We start from the raw sequence: 23,055 nt of genomic DNA on the forward strand, positions 1-23,055 counted from the left end.
CTAAGGCTGCAGTGGGAATATCCAGGAATCATCTGGTGGAATCAGTAGCACTAGATAACCTTGGTGCTGAAGAGTGGTGGTGAAATGAAGTGGGATGTGTGTGTTTGGGGATGATGGTGGTAATCCCCTCTCAAGTCACATGAGTTCCATCTAGGAATCCAACTGTTTCTAAAAGAGCTTACATTTGCCCCTTCTATTTTAGCACCCCACTGAGCAGAAGATGGCAGTTCTCTCCACTGAAGAGGAAAAAGCTGAGGGTCTATCAGTCAGGGTTCAGACAGGGAGGCAGAGTGACTATTAGTATTATGTGATTGGGTGTGTGCTATAGTAATTAGACTTCACAGAGCTGTGGGAGGAACGGGAAAATCAGAGAACTCACCACGCAGTCAATAAATAAGCCAAGCGTGTCCAAGAATGGAGTGGGACAGCAAAGCGGAAGCTCATGGAAATGTCTCTGGGAAGTTATTGCTTCTAGGTGACTATAGCCCCTGTGAATCTTCAAAGGTCCTAGAAGTGGATCTGAGCCCACTGTGGTTAGCATAATGAACACTCAGGAGGATGAGAAGGGTCCTCTGATGGAGTCTGACTCCCAAAGAAGAAAAGCCTAAATATTTGGACATCAGGTATTCCCTAACAAATGATTTAGCCTAATCATGTTTCAGTGAAACCACCAGTCAATTAAGACCCTTCCACATGCATAGAGTTGCTAGTCAGGATTTTAGTTCACAACATTCTAGAATATGAAGAGACAACCAGGATGGCTGATATCTAAGACAATCTCTAACACAGAAGAAGTCCAAAGCAATAGATTGAACAAAACAACTTGGAAAAAGCTGAGACAATGCAGAGAAGAGAAAATTTTTAAATTGATATTTTCAAAGAAATCAGACATTATATTGCATTCATCAAACTCTAGGATACTATGAAAAAAACTATTTTGAAAACAAATGATATCCTACAAAAATTAAACATGAGAAGAAAAATATAAAACTCAATAGAATCTTTGTAAGATAAGGTTGAAGATAACTCAAAAAGGCAGTTCAAACGATGGAGACAGTAGAGCAAAATGACATTGAAATCATTCCAGAAAAATTTCCAAGACTGAATATTGATCTAACCAAATTTATAAGTCTCTACTGGGAGAATGATGAGATGGAAATTTGCATATATCCTTAGAGATGTGGAGTGGGGAGAAAGCTAAGTTCTCATCTATCATAGTGGGAGCCAAAAAATAGTGTCAAATCTGAAAAAAAATTATCAAGTAGTGATACAACCAGGGTACTTAGAGATATTAAGATATCCAGAGAGTGAAAGTGCACTTAAAACAAGTTAACTGAAGGTGATTGTCTCTGGACATGGGGAAATGTGGAATGAGGGTGTAGGGGTTATTATTTGTCTTAACCAGTCTGGTAGAATTGTTCTTTGAACACGATTAACTTTAAAAATTTAAGCTTAAGAAAAGTAGGTAAGTAGTGAGGAAGCAGATGTCAGTTACACTTAATTTGATGTGACTAGGGGAAAACGTACAAAAGGCAATATGCTGGTGTGCGAGGTGTGTCAGGGAAGGGCACATGGAGTACCGTGTGTAAAATATAGAGAAAATGTGTGAATATCAGTAGACTGTGGACAGCAACTAATACAGATGAAGAGAATGACTCTACTATAAGGAACAGTTAGTGATTGATGTACTCACGAAAATCAAAGCATCCACAAAAAAAGCTTATTTCTATGAAGGGTAAGAGACAAAATCTCCTAATAAAAAAGCAAAAGTAGAGCAGGGAAGTCAAAGACAAGTCAGACAAAAAGCAATGGATCCTCTTGCTCTAGGAAGACCTTGAAGCAGCCATGCCAGAGGATAAAGGAGCATGTTATGGGTGATGGAGGAATACAGGCTGTCTGAGTACTCTAATCACCAGGCCCACATCACCACGCATTGCACTTCAGTATTTTGAAGTAAACATATCATTTTCAAAAGAAGAGTTTCTCATGCAGTGCCAAAAATTAATACAAGAATGTGTATGATTCATCTTCCATCCATCTCTCTAATTTTTTTAATGCCCTGCAGCTCTAAATCTAGGTCTCAATCAGCAGTATCCACTCTTCAAGTAATAAATAGAATAAAATTATTCTGAAAAGGTCAGATAAGAATTAACTGGCTACATGGGAATCCTTTGTCTTCTAGTTAGGTAATTACATTCATTTCTATTAATCTTCAAGGTTTATCAGACTGGGGGAATCAACTTGATCAACAGAGAGGAAAATTCTCAAATATATACTAAAAGCATTTTATATATATTTTATACATTAAGAGAATCCTATAGAATATAGAAATGGACATTGATGATGCCGTTATTTGAAATGTTAGTTTTTTAAAAATCTGCCTGTGACAAGTCACTTGAAAGAAAGAAAGGAAGAAAGAGAGAGAGAGAAAGAAGGCAAGAAAGAAAGAAGAAAAAGGAAGCCATTTATTTGGAAAAACAAACCTTGTCTCACTCTTTGGAGTAAATGTTTATGGAATATGCCTGTGAGTTCTGCTAGCTGTGTACCTAAATGCAAAGGGAATGTGAATAATCTTACAAATGTGGTAGGTTTCCCACAAAACCCCGAAACCACGTTAGCCAAACAGCTAGAGCTCAGTAGGCTTTCTAACAGGACACTTCCTCTCAAGGAAGGTGAAACTGACCTTGCCAATTGCTGAGTCTGTAAATAAGTAATTATTGAATTACAAAGCAAAGAACTCCATGGTCCACCGAGGCTGAAAACAATAGTAGCATAGAGGAAAATCCGTTCCTTTCCCACATACCCATTCCCTCTTGAAAATATCCAATCAGCTCCCAACACCTTAAACTGAGACAAGAGGAAAAGTACCGCCATTGGCCGAATACCTACTATGGGCCTGGCACTTTAGAGATATAATTTTAGAGCCCTGTATCTCATCAGTACTACAGAGAATGGGGATTTTTGCAAGAAGAAATTACTCACAGCTATTACAATGAACACATAGGGCTATAATGAGGATTAAATGCATGCTGGGCTCAGAACTACACAGGGAAAGGGGCAGGAACACTGAAAAGATCACATATACAAGTACCAGGGACATGGTACCTGGCTAAAGATGAGGCTTAATCATGACAGAGAATGCCCTCCACCCCCTGGCAGGCTTGTACATATCAAGTAGCACATAACTTGCTAGAGATGCATCCCCTGTGAGGTGCAGCAAACTGGGAATGGGAACACCAAACACACACACACACACACACACACACACACACCCCTAGCATATTGTTTGTGAATGACTGAAAACAAAAAAACAGAGAAATTGGGAAGGCAGACAGAAAAAAAGAGATACATCACACAAAGAGGAACCAAGATTAGAATGACAGCAGACATCTTTTTTCAGAAATCATGCAGAAAACAATGGAGTGCTATCTTTAAAGTGCTGAAGGAAAAAATAAAAGTCAAACTAGAATTTTACATTCAGCAAAATTATTTTACAAGAATAAAGAAGAAATTCTTCAGAAAAAAAAACACTCTGGGAATGTATGGCTAAAAGACATAATCTATAAGACATGAAAAAGGAATTTATTGAGGCAGAAAAAATAGGATATGGGCAGAAGCTTGGATCTACATAGAGATAAAGAAAACTAAAAATTAGTAAATGAAGGTAACATACAATTTTTAAAAATTATTTTAAAATATAAATGAATGTTGAAAGCAAAAATTGCAACAATCTATTTTGTGTTTGTAGCATATGTAAAAATAAAAGGCATAAACACAATAGCACAAAGAATGGGAGAGAGATAATGAAAATGTATTACTTATAAAACATGAAGCAGGTTAATATTATTTGAAGATAGATGCTGATTAATTAAATATATATAGTAACCCTTAGGACAATAAGCCAATATATAAGCCAATAGAAAAGATAAAATGGAACAAAAAGTGTGCTCAACTAATCCAAGAGAAGGTACAAAAAGAGGAAAAGAGAAATAAAGAATAGATGAAACACATTGACTAACAAGAGGGTTGATTTTAATTCAATCATATCAATAATAACATTAAGTAGAAATCATCTAAACACTCCAGTTAGAATTCAGTGATTATCAGATTGAATCAAAACACAACATCAACCTAGGTGCTGTATACAAGAAAATCAAATTAATACAGAGACATATGTTAAAAGTGAAGGTATGGAGAAAGATCTCCCATGCTAATATTAAGCAAAAAAAAAAGTTAGGGTGGCTATATTAGGAAGAGACAAATTAGACTTTTGAACAAAGCACATTGTCGGAATTAAACAGTGACATAATTTAAGACTAAAGGGTCAATTCCCTAAGGTGATATAATAATACCAAAAGTGAACAGAGATTCAAAATGCATGAAATAAAAACTGACAGAACTCAAAAGAATATAGCCATATGCAAAAAAAAAATTTCTTTTTAATTTTTATTGGAGTATAGTTGATTTACAATGTTGTGTTAGTTTCAGGTGTACAGCAAAGTGAATTAGTTTTATATATATATATATATATATATATATATATATATATATATATATATATATATATACACACACACACACATATATCCACTCTTTCTTTATTTTTAGATTCTTTTCCCATATAGCCCTTACAGAGTATTGAGCAGAGTTCCCTGTGCTATATAGCAGGTTCTTATTAGTTATCTATTTTATATATAGTAGTGTGTATATGTCAGTCCCAGTCTCCCAATTTATCCCTCCCTCCCTTATCCCCTGGTAACCATAAGTTTGTTTTCTACATCCATGACTCTACTTCTGATTTGTAAATAAGTTCCTCTGTACACTTTTTTTTAGATTCCACATATAAACAATATTGTATGATATTTGTCTTTCTCTGACTTACTTCACTCAGTATGACAATCTCTAGTTCCATCCATGTTGCTGCAAATGGCATTATTTTGTTTTTGTTAATGGCTGAGTAATAGTCCACTGTTTATAGTACCACATCTTCTTTATCCATTCCTCTGTTGATGGACATTTAGGTTGCTTCCATGTCCTGGATATTGCAAATAGTGCTGCAATGAACACTGGGGTACATGTAACTTTTTTTTTTTTCCGGTACGCGGGCCTCTCACTGTTGTGGCCTCTCCCATTGCGGAGCACAGGCTCCGGACGCGCAGGCTCAGTGGCCATGGCTCACAGGCCTAGCTGCTCCGCAGCATGTGTGATCCTCCTGGACCGGGGCACGAACCCACGTCCCCTGCATCAGCAGGCAGACTCTCAACCACTGTGCCACCAGGGAAGCCCGCATGTATCTTTTTGAATTATGGTTTTCTCCAGGTATATGCCCAGGAGTGGGATTGCTGGGTCATATGGTAGTTCTATTTTTAGTTTTTTAAGGAAGCTCCATACTGTTCTCCATGGTGGCTGTACCAATTTACATTCCCACCAACAGCGTAGGAGAGTTCCCTTTTCTCCACACCTTCCAGCATTTATTGTTTGTAGTTTTTTGATGATGGCCATTCTGACCAGTGTGAGGTGATACCTCATTGTAGTTTTGATTTGCATTTCTCTAATAATTAGTGATGTTGAGCATGTTTTCATGTGATTTTTGGCCATCTGTATGTCTTCTTTAGAGAAATGTCTATTTAGATCTTCCACCCATATTTTGATTGGGTTATTTGCGGGAGGTTTTGATATTAAACTGCATGAGCTGTTTGTATATTTTGGAGATTAATCCTTTGCCAGTTGTTTAGTTTGCCAATATTTTCTCTCATTCTGCAGGTTGTCTTTTTGTTTTGTTTATGGTTTCCTTTGCTGTGCCAAAGCTTTTAAGTTTAATTAGATCCCATTTGTTTATTTTTGTTTTTATTTCATTACTCTAGGAAGTGGATCAAAAAAGCTTTTGCTGCGATTTACATCAAAGAGTATTCTGCCTGTGTTTTCCTCTAAGAGTGTTGTAGTGTCTGGCCTTACATTTAGGTCTTTAATCCATTTTAAGTTTATTTTTCTGTATGGTATTAGGAAGTGTTCTATATATGCAAATTTTTTTAAAAAATCAATGTTGATGTATACTTCACAACTTTTATAAATATTAACTTAAAATGGATCATAAATATAAATGTAAAATGTAAGATGATAAACCTTCTAACTTCTAGAATAAAACATAGGAGAAAAATCTGCATGAACTTGGTTTAGCATATTTTTTTCTTTTTTAGATACAATGCCAAAACTTAATCCATAAATAACAACAGAAAAACAATGATAATAATAGAAATAATAATGAGTGGGACTTTCAAAATTAAAAACAATTGTACAGTAAAGACTGTTAAGAGAATGAAAAGGTAGACACAGACGAAAAAAGTTTTTACAAAGCACATATCTAATAAAGAATCTTTATCCAGAATACATTAAGAACTCTAAGAAGACAAACACTCTTAAAAAAAGCTGAGCAAAAGTTCTGAATAAAAAGAGCTCTACATAAACACTGTGATCTAGCTGATAAATTTATTTCCAACAGGAGTACTGATTATCAATTCTGAAACTGCTTTTTATTTGTGCTAAAGTTGAACAGATAAATATATGACATAATGAGAGCCAATTTTCTTACCCTAAGATAAAGAAGGTAAAATAAAGGGGAAACAAGAGGACAGAAATAAAAGGAGAATGCTGAAACAAAACCTGTGGTGCTGGTTGGAGTTGGAGATGCCTGTATGAACTTATGTTTTGCTTTTTGGTTCTTTCATTATATACGCATATTGTTACAGATATGAAATATATATAAATATACCTATGTATATATATGTTTTAAGATCAAATGTATGTGTGTGTGTGTACATATATATATATATATTTTTTTTTCTAGCTCTGTCCTCCAAAGGGGCCTTGAAGCAGTGACATCCATTAGCAATAACACCTAGCACACATCTTTGTTTCTTAATACCATTCTCCAATAAAAGGAACCAGAGCTCCTTGGAGAAGTGCTTCATTCCAGGGCTGGGGTATAAGCTGGAAGTATCATGCAATGCCAGGTTAAATAAATACATGAATAAATGAAAGTATAAATGGATGAATAAATGAATGAATGATGGAGCCATGTGAAAAGTATGGTGGACCCAACCTAAAAGCTGACAATCATCAACTCTGGAGCAATTTGAGCATCCCTATAAATAACTACTGGGGGGTAGACCTTCAAGATGGCAGAGGAGTAAGACGTGGAAATCACCTTGCTCCCCACAGATACGTCAGAAATACATCTACATGTGGAACAACTCCTACAGAACCCCTACTGAAGGCTGGTAGAAGACTTCAGACTTCTCAAAAGACAAGAAACTCCCCACGTACTGGGTAGGACCAAAAAAAAAAGAAAACTTTGTTTATCTTCTCAAAGAACCAGCTTTTAGTTTTATTGATCTTTGCTATTGTTCCTTCATTTCTTTTTCATTTATTTCTGACCTGATCTTTATGATTTCTTTCCTTCTGCTAACTATGGGTTTTTTTTGTTCTTCTCTCTCTAGTTGCTTTAGGTGTAAGGTTAGGTTGTTAATTGAGATGTTTCCTGTTTCTTAAGGTAGGATAGCATTGTTATAAACTTCTCTCTTAGAACTGCTTTTGCTGCATCCCATAGGTTTTGGGTCGTTGTGTTTTCATTGTCATTTGTTTCTAGGTATTTTTTGATTTCCTCTTTGATTTCTTCAGTGATCTCTTGGTTATTAAGTAGTGTACTGTTTAGCCTCCATGTGTTTGTATTTCTTACAGATTTTTTCCTGTAATTGATATCTAGTCTCATAGAATTGTAGTTGGAAAAGATACTTGATACAATTCCAATTTTCTTAAATGTATCATGTCTTTATTTGTGACCCAAGATACGATTTACCCTGGATTTACCCTCCATGAGCATTTGAGACACTAAGATCAGGAACAAGAAAAGGTTACCCACTCTCACCACTATTATTCAACATAGTTTTGAAAGTTTTAGCCACAGCAATCAGAGAAGAAAAAGAAATAAAAGGAATCCAAATTGGAAAAGAAGAAGTAAAGCTGTCACTGTTTGCAGATGACATGATACTATATATAAAGAATCCTAAAGATGCTACCAGGAAACTATTAGAGCTAATCAATGAATTGGGTAAAGTAGCAGGATACAAAATTAATGCACAGAAATCTCTTGCATTCCTATACACTAATGATGAAAAATCTGAAAGAGAAATTAAGGACAAACTCCCATTTACCATTGCAACAAAAAGAATAAAATACATAGGAATAAACCTACCTAAGGAGACAAAAGACCTGTATGCAGAAAACTATAAGACACGGATGAAATAAATTAAAGACGATACAAACAGATGGAGAGTAATAGCATGTTCTTGGATTAGAAGAATCAACATTGTGAAAATGCCTATACTACCCAAAGCAATCTATAGATTCAATACAATTCCTACCAAAACACCAATGACATTTTTCACATAACTAGAACAAAAAAACTCACAATTTGAATGGAAACACTAAAGACCCTGAATAGCCAAAGCAATCTTGAGAAAGAAAAACGGAGCTGGAGGAATCAGGCTCCTGGACTTCAGACTATACTACTAAGCTACAGTAATCAAGACACTATGGTACTTGCACAAAAACAGAAATATAGATCAATGGAAAACGACAGAAAGCCCAGAGATAAACCCACAAACATATGGTCACCTTATTTTTGATAAAGGAGGCAAGAATATTCAATGGAGAAAAGACAGCCTCTTCAATAAGTGGTGCTGGGAAAACTGGACAGCTACATGTAAAAGAATGAAATTAGAACACTCCCTAACACCATACACAAAAATAAACTGAAAATGGATTAAAGACCTAAATGTAAGGCCAGACACTATAAAACTCTTAGGGGAAATCCTTGGCAGAACACTCTTTGATATAAATCACAGCAAGATCCTTTTTGACCCACCTCCTAGAGAAATGGAAATAAAAACAAAAATAAACAAATGGGACCTAATGAAATTTAAAAGCTTTTGTACAGCAAAGGAAACCATAAACAAGATGAAAAGACAGCCCTCAGAATGGGAGAAAATATTTGCAAATGAAAATACTGACAAAGGATTAATCCCCAAAATATACAAGGAGCTCATGCAGCTCAATATCAAAAAAGCAAACAACCCAATCCAAAAATGGGCAGAAGACCTAAATGGACATTTCTCCAAAGAAGATATACAGATTGCCAACAAACACATGAAAGGATGCTCAACATCACTAATCATTAGAGAAATGCAAATCAAAACTACAATGAAGAATCACAGGGCTTCCCTGGTGGCGCAGCGGTTGAGAGTCCGCCTGCCGATGCAGGGGACACGGGTTCATGCCCCAGTCTGGGAAGATCCCACATGCCGCGGAGCGGCTAGGCCCATGAGCCATGGCCGCTGAGTCTGCGCGTCTGGAGCCTGTGCTCTGCAACGGGAGAGCCCACAACAGTGAGAGGCCTGCGTACCGCAAAAAAAAAAAAAAAAAATCACCTCACACCAGTCAGAATGGCCATCATCAAAAAGTCTACAAACAATAAATGCTGGAGAGGGTGTGGAGAAAAGGGAACCCTCTTGAACTGTTGGTGGCAATGTAAATTGATACAGCCACTATGGAGAACAGTATGGAGGTTCCTTAAAATCTAAAAATAGAACTACCATATGACCCAGCAATCCCACTACTAGGCATATAACCTGAGAAAATCATAATTCAAAAAGAGTCAAGTACCACAATGTTCATTGCAGCTCTATTTACAATAGCCAGGATATGGAAGCAACCTAAGTGTCCATCAACAGATGAATGGATAAAGAAGACATGGCACATATATACAATGGAATATTACTCAGCCATAAAAAGAAACAAAATTGAGTTATTTTGTAGTGAGGTAGATGGACCTAGAGTCTGTCATTCAGAGTGAAGTAAGTCAGAAAGAGAAAAACAAATACCGTATGCTAACACATATATATGGAATCTAAAAAAAAAATTGCTTATGAAGAACCTAGGGCCAGGACAGGAATAAAGACACACACATAGAGAATGGACTTGAGGACACGGGGAGGGGGAAGGGTAAGCTGGGGAGAAGTGAGAGAGTGACATGGACATATATACACTACCAAATGTAAAATAGATAGCTAGTGGGAAGCAGCCACATAGCACAGGGAGATCAGCTGGTGCTTTGTGACCACCCAGAGAGGTGGGATAGGGAGGGTGGGAGGGAGATGCAAGAGGGAGGAGGTATGGGGATATATGTGTATGTATAGCTGATTCACTTTGTTATAAAGCAGAAACTAACACACCATTGTAAAGCAATTATACTTCAATAAAGATGTTTAAAAATAACTATTGGATTATAACATAAAGAATAAAATAAATATTCATGATTCCATGCTGATACAAACAAATAATTAAACAAATACAAGAGGGACATGGAGTATTGAATCTCTTCTTACAAAAACATTCCCATTAATAAATATAGAAAGAAGAGAGAAATAGAAAATCACCATTAGAATATCACAGTAAGAATTGCTACAGGCAAGACCCATGGAATACTAAAATTAGTTTAAAGTTTAAGGAGAAACATGACCTAGTTGTATAGTGTCAGTGTATCTTGCCCTAAATATTTATGGACTATAGAGAAGGAATAGCAATTTACAGTGCACAAAACTGGCAGACACCACCTTAACCAAGTTATCCATGTTCATATAACCAGTGATAAAATATATTGATACACTGTGAAGGGTACATTACATCTGTGTTATTTTTGTCCATGCCATCTAATCTTGTGATATTATCAGATAACCCCAAATTGAGGAACATTCTCCATAAAACCTGACCGGAGCTCTTCAAACTAAAGTCATGAAAGCTAAGGAAAGACGAGGAAGCGTCACAGATTGGAGAAGACTAATGAAAGACATTACTAAATGCCACGTGGGATCCTGGATTAGATTTTGGACAGAAAAAGACATATTAGTGGAAAAAACTGGTGAAGTCCAAACAAAGACTGTCATTTAAGTGGTATTTATACAATGTTGGTTTCTTAGTTTTGATAATGGTACCATGATTATGTAAGACGTTACATTAGGCAAAGCTGGGTAAAAGGTAATAGGGACTCCTTGTGCTATTTTTGTAATTCTTCTATAAGACTAAAATTGTTTCAAAATAAGAAGACTTTTTTTCAAATTGCAATGCTTTCTTAAAACATTATTAATTGCAGATTTAAAAAAACTATACACATGGAAAAAGGAAAACACTCAGAAATGCTATTATGGATAAGGCAAATTAGTAGGAGGAAAAAGATTTCTTCAGTGTATACAAAATGTAAACATTTGCCCTGGGATTTCCCACAGATGGCACAGTCCACAAAGACTTATTTGGAATAAAAATATGTCTATCAGATCTCCAGTATGGCCTCTGTAATGTCTGCATACGTGCTACATTGAAGTTAAAGTTACTATCACACCCCAAATTTTCTATGCAAAAACTAAATGGTCCCAGTCAAGGCAACTTGAACATCAACTGCTACATGTGAAAGCAGAGGCACCAACGCAAATCAATCTTCCAACGATGAGCTGCCACTCACTGTGCTAGTTGTATTTACATTTACCTTGAGAGAGATTACAAAAATATACACAGTATAAAAAACCCCTACCTGAGGGCTTCCCTGGTGGCACAGTGGTTGAGAGTCTGCCTGCCGATGCAGGGGACAGGGGTTCGTGCCCCGGTCTGGGAAGAGCCCACATGCCGCGGAGCAGCTGGGCCCGTGAGCCATGGCCGCTGAGCCTGCGCGTCCAGAGCCTGTGCTCCACAACGGGAGAGGCCACAACAGTGAGAGGCCCGTGTACCGCACACAAAAAAAACCCAAAAACCCGACTTGAGTCTGTGGTGGAAAATGACACTCCAAAGCACATCAAATCAGTCACTTGAACCTAAGGAGAGAAGATTAAGAAGAGGCCCTCTTCTGTTCAGAAAATGGGAACTCATATCTGGAGAATCATGATTTTCTAGGTTTACAAAAGTCCACTTTTAACTAGTTTCTTTAAAAAAAAACCCTGGATATTTTTGATGGTGAATTTCTTAGTTAAGGAAACAGCACAGTGTAACAGAAAGGTCTCAGCAGGAGCTGAACACTCTCTGGTCACTTTATGTATGTCATTAACTTTCTGTGTAGACTAAATTTCTCAGTCTCTTTAGGCTTCAGTTTCCTCATTTGTGAACAGATCAGCTGATCTTGAGAGTCCCTTCCCTAGAGATCTAGGTGTCTATGAGCAACATGCTTATCCTACTATAGTATCAAGAACTATAATTTGAAACTACACATCCTCTACAGCTTTTAGTCCTTCAAAGTAACAATCAGGAATAAATTGTCAGGTATAGGATGAAAATTCTCAAGAAGGATTCTCAATTAGGAATCAAATACCTCAAATTTGGGAGGAGCACTGAGTTTTATTAAAAAAAAAAAAAGCCTAGGGCTAACTTTTGAGATTCAGATACTTTCAAGGTTTGCTGAAAAACAATGATTAAGTATAAGACATTGTTCTTAAGTCTACTTTGCCCTTGTACAAGGAAATTCTTCCTGGCCCCTCTCTGGTTAGAGTTCTTCATGAAAGAAATAAATAGAAAAATTGCAGGGTGTATTATTTCAGCATATTACATGTACAAGGGGCCTGAATATTTAATAGATGGCTTCATGTGACATCTTCTTAGTTTCAACTTTGAGTTAAATTAGCAGGTTGCTTTGTAGGAGACATATCAAACAAAAATAAACAAAGCAATCATACTCCAATAAAAATTAATTTTAAAAATAAGTAAACCAGAATTCTCTGGAGACTGATGTCTTAGCCCTTTCTATAATTGAAAATAGTTTTGTGTTTATGACAGAGCTCTGTGGGGTTTAAAAATTTTTTTTAATTAAATTAAGTAGAAAATCAATATAAAAAACTAAATGTATGGTGCATAACAGGCTATAATTACAGTTCTGGCTTCACTTGCACTTTTTCAGTGAAAAAAGCATATATTAATTTAAATGATATGAAACTGCTATCTTCATTGGTCAAAATTTCATTTGGTTTCACCTAATACCTTGTAACTCATTTATTAAGGTGTTAGTTCTTAGCCTCTTACTGAAGAACTTAAATCTTCCTTTAAGGAGGGAAAAAAAAGGTTTGCAGTTAGGAATTGTGGGTCTCAGGGTTTGTAATGGGAGGAGGCAGTTACACTAAAGTGCTTTTTTCCCAACTACTTAATTTAAACTATCAAAGTAGAACAACATGTACATGGTTAAAAAAATCAAACTACAAGATGAAATGAACTACAAATGAAAAGTACACGTATCCTCTCTCCTATCCCACTAGAAAAACATACATGATTTTCACTGAACTCCCTAGAGGTAATCACTTTAAATCCTTTCTAGCTTTATTTCATTTGGTCACTGCTATGGTCTGAATGTTTGTGCCCCCCAAAATCCATAAGTTGAAATCCTAACCCCTAAGATGATTGTATTAGGAGGTGGGGCCCTTGGGAGGTGACTAGGTCACGAGGGTGAAACCCTCATAAATGGGATTAGTGCCCTTACAAAAGAGGCTACAGAGAGATCCCTCCCCTCTTGGCCATGTGAGGGTACAATTAGAAGTCTGCAACCTGGAAGAAGGCTCTCACATCACCATGTCAGCACCCTGATCTTGGACTTCCAGCCTTCAGAACTGTGAGGAATAAATTTCTGTTGTTTATTTAAAAAAAAAAAGAAAATGGGAATTCATAAACAACCATGGGTGGACAGGTACAAACCATGTGCTGATTTCCACAGACGTCATCAATCCAGGTGATGATTGGCCAGAATTTGTTCTCTGGTTTCATCAAGGGGGGTGGGAATGCTGCCACCTCTCTGGAATATGGTCGATCCCAGTGGGAGGACATGAAACAGGACAAGGAGCGTGGAGATCTCCTCAGTGGATTGACCCTGGGGTTGATGCGGCCTTCCTCAATGTCAGCGATTTCCTGCAGAATGCTGATCCTGGCGTCACAGAATCTATCCAACTCTGCCTTGTCTTCTGACTCAGTGGCCTCAATCATGAGAGTGCCTTCCACTGGCCAGGACATGGTAGGGGCATGAAATCCATAATCCTAAAGCCTCTTGGCCACATCCACGGCCTCCATATTTGCAGACTTTTTGAAGGGTCTTATATCCAAAACAAATTCGTGAGCCACGTAACCTCTTGCACACTGGAAAAGGACTCTGTAGTGTTTTTCTAATCGCTTGGCTAGGTAGTTGGCATTTATTATAGCAATTTCTGTGGCCTGTTTAAGGCCCTTGCCTCCCATCATCTTAATATAAGCCCATGAAATGGGCAAGATGGAACTGGAGCCCCACGGGACTGTGCTGACAGTACCCAAAGGCTGGGCATCTTCACTTGGCTTTGCTGCAACGATGGGATGATTAGGCAGAAAAGGGAGAAAATGCTTCTTCACTCCGATGGGCCCCATGCCAGGGCTGCCTCCTCCAGGGGGAATGCAGAAAGGCTTGGGAAGATTTACGTGTGAGACATCAGACCCAAAGTCTCCAGGACAACAGATTCCACATGAATGGTCATATTTGCCCTGTCCAGGTAGATCTGTCCTCCGTGTTGGTGGATCAGTTCACACACGTCTCTGACGGTCTCTTCAAACACTCCACTGGTGGATGGGTATGTAATCGTGATTGCTGCCAGGTTCTCCTTGTGTTTATCCACCATAGCCTTGAAATGAGCTGCATCGATATTTCCGTATTTATTTACCTCCACAGGCTGAATCTTCATGCCTGCCATGGGCACTTGCAGAATTGGTCCCATTTGCGGATTTTGGAATGTGTCTCTCTCCTTTCCCATCTAAGTAGGCTCAGATAGTGACCAGCCCGGCATATTCCCCCTGGGCTCCGCTGTTAGGCTGGAAAGAGATTCAGTCACAGCCCATGAGTTCACACAAATCCTTCTCAAGTTCTCAGAAAAGCTGCTGGTCCCTTGGATCTTGATCCAGAGGCACAAAGGGGTGGATGTTTGCAAATTCTCTCCATGTGATAGGCACGAGTTCTGATGAATTGTTGAGCTTCACGGTACAGGACCCCAGGGGAATCATGCTATGAACAAGGGAAAGGTCTTTGTTTTCCAATCTCTTCACATATCAGACAATGTTTGTTTCTGAGTGATAACTGTTGAACACTTGATGTGTGAGGAATGGGCTAATTCTCTTGAAGGCAGACCCTAGGATAACTCTCCACTTCTCACCCATGCTTTCAGCAACCAGCTCTGCAGACGACTCACAGCCAAAGGTCCACAAGTCGTGCAGATCTTTTTCACTGACTGTTTCATTAAAAGAAATGCCAAGTGTACCATCCTCAGTGAGCTGCATATTTATTTGCCACTGAGCGGCCCTGCCCAAAACCTCACTCACTGAGCAGCTACACTGAATCTTCAAAGTGTCAAAGAACAAGTCGTGCTGGAGTTGGTGCCCTGCTCACTTGAGACGTTCAGACAAAATCAAAGTGGCATTATGTACCCTCCTAGCAATATGTTCCAGCCCATGGGACCCATGATAGATTGCGCACATTGTAGCCATATTCGCCAAGAGAGCCTGAGCTGTACAGATGTTGCTGATAGCCTTGTCTTTCTGGATGTGTTGCTCCCTGGTTTGAAGAGCAAGAGGATACACTTCTTTTCCACTGGCATCTCTTGTTACTCCCACCATTCTTCCAGGTATCATCCTCACCAAGCTTTCTCTGACAACTGAAAAGGCATGTGGTCTGCTATAGCCTAGTGGCACTCTAATCTCTGTGAGCTGCCCAGGGCAATTCTACCCCCAGTTCTCCAGGAAGCCTCAGGCTACACAGAGCTAAAAGATCAGCAGTGCAGCAGGCCAGGCTCCCGGCCTGATGGGCACTCCACAAGTTCTGTGAAGCCTTCCACTTTCCCCTCAGTGTCCAGGTACTAGAACAGCACTCCGCTGAAATCTTTTCCGCTGAAGTCCATTTCATGGGGTAACTTCAGTTCAGTGAGGACTCCAGCATACTTGCTTGAATCTGGACGACAGCTATTGTCTGTGGATGGCAACGGGGGTTAACAAAAAACTTCCTCCTCTTGTTGTGTCTGTGGCAGAGGTGCATTGCCTCTGCACCCGTGGTGGCCTCATCCAGCAGGATGCGTTAACCACGCCCATACCTGTGATGTCACACACCATGGTCTGGTAGTTGAGTAAACTGTCCTCTCTCCTCTGAGACACCTCTGGCTGGTACTGAGCATACTGGGTGATCCACCTTGAGTTCTCCAGTTAAGTTAGACAAAATTGTCTGTAGCACTGAGCAGTTATAATAGCCCATGCTAACATACAATCTCCAGATCTGGTTCTTGCTGGAAATGGCATGCAGAGTTGTAAGGATATCATTTTCACAGACGGGGTCATCCATTTTCAAGGGTCTTTTCAAGCGGATGCTGGCAGGGATGTTCTTTTCGCTCAGTTCATCTACTCTCGCCAGCCCCAGGGCCAATAACATCTCCTCTGGTCTTTGTCCCCGGGATCGATATGCCTCCGAGCAAAGTCGTCGTGTCTGGGCAGGAGGCGCTGCAAGGGACGCGAGCACAGCCGCCCCGCTATCCCCGCCGCTACTGGTGTAGCGGCCCCGCGGAGCCCACCCGGGGCCCCGCGCCCCCAGCCAGGCGGTGGCAGCCTCGCACTCCGCAACCCAGAGGCAATCCACAGGCACCGGCGCACATCAGCATGGTGGTGTCCCTTGCCCGGGCCCGCGAGAGTCAGCAGCGCTTTCGGATCTCCTGGTCGCGGGCCCCTGGGTGGCGGCTGCCCTAGGGTGGCTGGAGCCCTTTCCCGTTGGATGACCAAATGGACAGATGGATGTTCAGAGGCAATGAATCTGTGCCACGCTGAGCCCGGAGGTGCGCACAAGGTTGTTACTCCCAGGACTTTTTTTTTAATGCCCATAGTTTTTCCAGATCGTGTTGTATCTGACCTGGGCCTTAGGCTTGGGCATCAGTATTTTCAGTAAAACTGCCCTGTTGATTCTAATTTCAGTCAAGGTTAAAAACACTGCTCTAAAAAGGTAAAAGAATAAAGAGAAAGTGAAAATGATAATATAAAGGGTAAAAAATTAACAAGCAGAATAAATAGTTATTTATATTTGCTAGAAATTTCATAATATATAAAATATTTATATAATCCCATTTGTGCTGGTTTTAGCAGGATTACTGATGATATTGTTGAAAGAAAATGTGACAAAATAATAGCTATGCCTGGTTAATTTCATATAGATAAAGTATTATTCCTCTGTTCCTTACACTTTTTGCCTCTCTCCAAAGCAGATTTATGTGTTAATTTTATAATCAAGAGAAATAAATTTAAAAGGCACAGAGAAAAATGTGCCTTCTAAGTAATTTTTAGGCACTTTAAGTGTGAGGACTTCTGCCCTGCAACAGTTCCTTACAGGTCATCCAGCTGTAATGGGTACATTACCAGACAGCACATGAAGACTTGATTCAAAGAAGTAAAATAATCCTAACCGCTGTCTGAGTTTGGAACTACCAAGGCCCCAAACTTAGCATATGTACAATCAGCAACTCTTTCAACCATTCCTGTAAGTGGACATCTTTAGACAACCCGCTTCACTTTTGGGCTCCTAAGTTATTAGAAAACTGCCCATTCAAAGTCAATACCTTAACTCCACTCTATTCCTACCTACTTGACTCTAGAATCCAGATACTGAAATGTCTCCATTTAAATTAGCTGCCACTTGGGGAATCGAGGACAAAAGTGATGAGAAGAAAAGTTCAGGGTCAGTCCTTGGCTTTTATATTGATTCAGTCACCCAAGGACCTCATGTACAATCATATAGAAGTGTAAATTAGAAACATATAAAATAAATTCAGAATCTTTCTACCTACCTCCCCAAGTCCCAAATCAATATAATAAACACTTTGTAAGCTTGCCAAGGTCACCACATAGAGATGTCTTGGTTTAAAGAAAGGAGCCAGTATTTAAAAATGTGTTATTTCCAATGAGAATGCAGAAATTTAGACTGAACCCACAGGTTCTAATGGCAAAACTCAGCCAGATAAAACAAATATAGTTAGCCACAGTATAAATCATTCCATATTACCTTGCATTAGAGACATTTTATTGCCCAGCTGTTATAGCTCATATGAGTTTTTAACACATTATTACATCTTCAAGAGTGAGTATTCCTTTTTTATTTTAATACATATTTATTGGAGTATAATTGCTTCACAATACTGTGTTAGTTTCTGTTGCACAACAAAGCAAATCAGCCATATGCATACACATGTCGCCATATCCCCTCCCTCTTGAGCCTCCCTGCCATCCTCCCTATCCTACCCGCCTCTAGGTCATCGCAAAGCACAGAGCTGATCTCCCTGGGCTATGCTGCTGCTTCCAGCCAGCCAACTATTTTACATTCAGTAGTGTGTATCTCACTTTGCTACTCTCACTTTGCTCCAGCTTTGCCCTCCCACCCCATGTCCTCAAGTTCTCTACGTCTACCTCTTTATTCCTACCCTGCAACTAGGTTCATCAGTACCATTTATTTTTTTTTTTTAGATTCCATATGTACGCATTAGCATATGGTATTTATTTTTCTCTTTCTGACTTACTTCACCCTGTATGACAGATTCTAGGCCCATCCACCTCACTACAAATAACTCAGTTTCGTTTCTTTTTATGGCTGAGTAATATTCCATTGTATATATGTGCCACATCTTCTTTATCCATTCATCTGTCAGTGGACACTTAGGTTGCTTCCATGTCCTGGCTATTGTAAATAGAGCTGCAATGAACATTGTGGTACATGACTCTTTTTGAATTACTGTTTTCTCAGGGTATATGCCCAGTAGTGGGATTGCTGGGTCGTATGGTAGTTCAATTTTTAGTTTTATAAGGAACCTCCATACTGTTTTCCATAGTGACTGTATCAATTTACATTCCCACCCACAGTGCAGGAGGGTTCCCTTTTCACCACACCCTTTCCAGCATTTATTGTTTCTAGATTTTTTTGATAATGGCCATTCTGACCAGTGTGAGGTGATACCTCACTGTAGTTTTGATTTGCATTTCTCTAATAATTAGTGACGTTGAGCATCTTTTCATGTGCCTCTTGGCCATCTGTATGTCTTCCTTGGTGAAATGTCTATTTAGGTCTTCTGCCCATTTTTTAACTGGATTGTTTGTTTTTTTGATATTGAGCTCCATGAGCTGTTTGTATGTTTTGGAGATTAATCCTTTGTCTGTTGTTTCATTTGGAAATATTTTCTTCCATTCTGAGGGTTGTCTTTTTGTCTTGTTTATGGTTTCCTTTACTATGCTAAAGCTTTTAAGTTTAATTAAGTCCCATTTGTTTATTTTTGTTTTTATTTCCGTTACTCTAGGAGGTGGGTCCAAAAAGATCTTGCTGTGGTTTATGTCAAAGAGTGATTTTCCTCTAAGAGTTTTAGAGTGTCTGATCTTACATTTAAGTCTTTAATCCATTTGGAGTTTATTTTTGTGGATGGTGTTAGGTAGTGTTCTAATTTCATTCTTTTACATGTAGCTGTCCAGTTTTCCCAGCACCACTTGTTGAAGAGACTATATTTTCTCCATTGTATGTTCTTGCCTCCTTTGTCATAAGTTAGGTGCCCATGTGTGTGTGGGTTTACCTCTGGGCTTTCTATCCTGTACCATTGATCTATATTTCTGTTTTTGTGCCAGTACCATACTGTCTTGATTACAGTAGCTTTGTGGTATACATTGAAGTCGGGAGCCTGGTTCCTCCAACTCCATTTTTCTTTCTCAAGATTGTTTTGGCTATTCGGGGTCTCTTGTGTTTTCATAAAAATTGTAAGTTTTTTTTGTTCTAATTCTGTGAAGAATGCCTTTGGTAGTTTGATAGGGATTGCAGGGAATCTGTAGATTGTTTTGGGTACTATAGTCATTTTCACAATATTGATTCTTCCAATCCAAAAACATGGTATATTTCTCCATCTGTTTATGTCATCTTTGATTTCTTTCATCAGTGTTTCATAGTTTTCTAAGTACAATCTTTCAGCTCCTTAGGCAGGTTTATTCTTAGGTATTTTATTCTTTTTGTTGCAATGGTAAATGGGAGTGTTTCCTTAATTTCTCTTTCTGATTTTTCATTATTGGTGTATAGGAATGCCAGCGATTTCTGTGCATTAATTTTGTATCCTGCAACCTTACCAAATTTATTGATTAGTTCTAGTAGTTTTCTGCTGGCATCTTTAGGATTTTCTATGTATAGTATCATGTCATCTGCAAACAGTGAGATTTCTACTTCTTTTCCAATCTGGATTACTTTTATTTCTTTTTCTTCTCTGATTGCTGTGGCTAGGACTTCCAAAACTATGTTGAATAAGAGTGGTGAGGGTGGACAGCCTTGTCTTCTTCCTGATCTTAGTGGAAATTCTTTCAGTTTTTCACCATTGAGTATGAAGCTTGCTGTGGGTTTGTCATATATGCCCTTTATTATGTTGAGGTAGCTTCTCTCTATGCCCATTTTCTGGAGAGTTTTTATCATAAATCAGTGTTGAATTTTGTCAAAAGCTTTTTCTGCGTCTATTCACATGATCATATGGCTTTGATTCCTTAGTTTGTTAATGTGGTGTATCACATTGATTGATTTGCATATATGGAAGAATCCTTGTATCTCTGGGATAAATCCCACTTGATCATGGTGTATGATCCTTTTAATATGCTGTTGCATTCTGTTTGCTAGTATTTTGTCCAGGATTTTTGCATCTATGTTCATCAGTGATATTGGTCTATAATTTTCTTTCTTTGTGATATCTTTGCTCTGGCTTTGGTATCAGGGCAATGGTGGCATTTTAGAATGAATTTGGAAGTGTTTCTCTCTCTGCAATTTTTTGGAAGAGTTTGAGAAGGATGGTGTTAGCTCTTCTCTAAATGTTTGATAGAATTTTCCTGTGAAGCTCTCTGATCCTGGACTTTAGTTTGTTGGAAGATTTTTAATTACAGTTTCAATTTTATTCCTTCTGATAGGTCTGTTTATATTTTCTAATTTTTCCTGGTTCAGTCTTGGAATTGTACCTTTCCAAGAATTTGTCCATTTCTTCATGGTTGTCCATTTTATTGGCATATAGTTGTTTGTAGTAGTCTCTTATAATCCTTTGTATTTCTGCAGTGTCAGTTGTGATTTCTCCTGTTTCATTTTCTAATTTTATTGATTTGCATCTTCTCTCTGTTTTTCTTGATGAGTCTGGCTAAGGGTTTGTTAATTTTGTTTATCTTCTCAAAGAACCAGCTTTTAGTTTTATTGATATTTGCTATTGTTTTCTTTGTTTCTATTTTTTTTATTCCTGCTCTGATGTTTATGATTTCTTACCTTCTACTGACTTTGGGTTTTCTTTGTTCTTCTTTCTCTAGCTGTTTTAAGTGTAGGGTTAGATTGTTTATTTGAGATTTTTCTTGTTTCTTGAGGTGAAATTGAATTGTGATAAACTTCCCTCTTAGAACTGCTTTTGCTGCATCCCATACTTTTGGGGTTGTCGTGTTTTTGTTGTCATTTGTTTCTATGTATTTTTTTATTTCTTCTTTGATTTCTTCAGTGATCTCTTGGTTATTTAGTAGACACTGTTTAGCCTCCATGTATTTGTGTTTTTTACAGTTTTTTCCTGTAATTGATTTCCAATCTCATAGCGTTGTAGTCAGAAAAGACGCTTGATACGATTTCAATTTTCTTAAATCTTCTGAGGCTTGATTTGTGACCCAAAATGTGACCTATGCTGGAGAATGTTCCTTGTGCACTTGAGAAGAAAGTGTATTCTGCCACTTTTGGGTGGAATGTTCTATAAATATCAGTTACATCTATCTGGTCTATTGTGTCATTTAAAGCTGCTGTTTCCTTATTTATTTTCTTTTTGGATGATCTGTGCATTGGTGAAAGTAGGGTGCTAAAGTCCCCTACTATTATTGTGTTACTGTCTATTTCTCCTTTCATGGTTGTTAGCATTTGCTATATGTATCGAGGTGCTCCTATGTTGGGTGCATAAACATTTATAGTTGTTATATCTTTTTCTTGGATTGATCCTTTGATCATTACGTAGTGTCCTTCCTTGTCTCTTGTAACATTCTTTATTTTAAAGTCTATTTTATCTGATACGAGTATTGCTACTCCAGCTTTCTTTTGATTTCCATTTGCATGCAATATCTTTTTCCAACCCTTCACTTTCAGTCTGTATGTATCCCTCGGTCTGAAGTGGGTCTCTTGTAGACAGCATATATATGGGTTTTGTTTTTGTATCCATTCAGCCAGTCTGTGTCTTTTGGTTGGGGCATTTAACCCATTTACATTCAAGGTTATTATCAATATATATGTTCCTATTACTATTCTCTTAATTGTTTTGAGTTTGTTTTTGTGGGTCTTTTTCTTCTCTTGCATTTCTGGCTTGGAGAAGTTTCTTTACCATTTTTTGTAAAGCCAGTTTCATGGAGCTGAATTCTCTTAGCTTCTGATTGTCTGAAAAGCTTTTGACTTCTCTATCAAATCTGAATGAGATCCTTGCTGGGTAGAGTAATCTCGGTTGTAGGTTTTTCTCTTTCATCACTTTAACTATATCCTGCCACTCCCTTCTGGCCTGCAGAGTTTCTGCTGAAAAATCAGCTGTTAATCAGCTTATGGGGATTTCTTTGTATGTTATTTTTTGTTTTCCCCTTGCTGCTTTTAATAATTTTTCTTTGAATTTAAGTTTCCTTAGTTTGATTAATATGTGTCTTGGTATGTTCCTAGGGTTTATCCTGTATGGGACTCTCTGTGCTTCTTGGACTTGATTGACTATTTCCTTTCCCATGTTAGGGAAGTTTTCAAGTATAATCTCTTCAAGTATTTTCTCAGACCCTTTCTTTTTCTTTTCTCCTTCAGGGACCCCTATAATTCAAATGCTAGTGCATTTAGTGTTGTCCCAGAGGTCTTGAGATTGTCTTCAGTTCTTTTCATTCTTTTTCCTTTATTCTGCTCCTTGGCAGTTATTTCCACCATTTCGTCTTCCAGCTCACTTATTCATT

General features: G+C 38.3%; 1 pseudogene; it reads right to left on the bottom strand.

Moving 5' to 3' along the window:
• Positions 1-11,932: 11,932 nt before the first annotated feature.
• On the bottom strand, positions 11,933-16,736 carry LOC132520539 (glycine dehydrogenase (decarboxylating), mitochondrial-like; annotated as a pseudogene).
• Positions 16,737-23,055: the final 6,319 nt, after the last annotated feature.

The sequence above is a fragment of the Lagenorhynchus albirostris genome, chromosome 5 (assembly GCF_949774975.1).
Source record: "Lagenorhynchus albirostris chromosome 5, mLagAlb1.1, whole genome shotgun sequence".
Taxonomy (NCBI): domain Eukaryota; kingdom Metazoa; phylum Chordata; class Mammalia; order Artiodactyla; family Delphinidae; genus Lagenorhynchus; species Lagenorhynchus albirostris.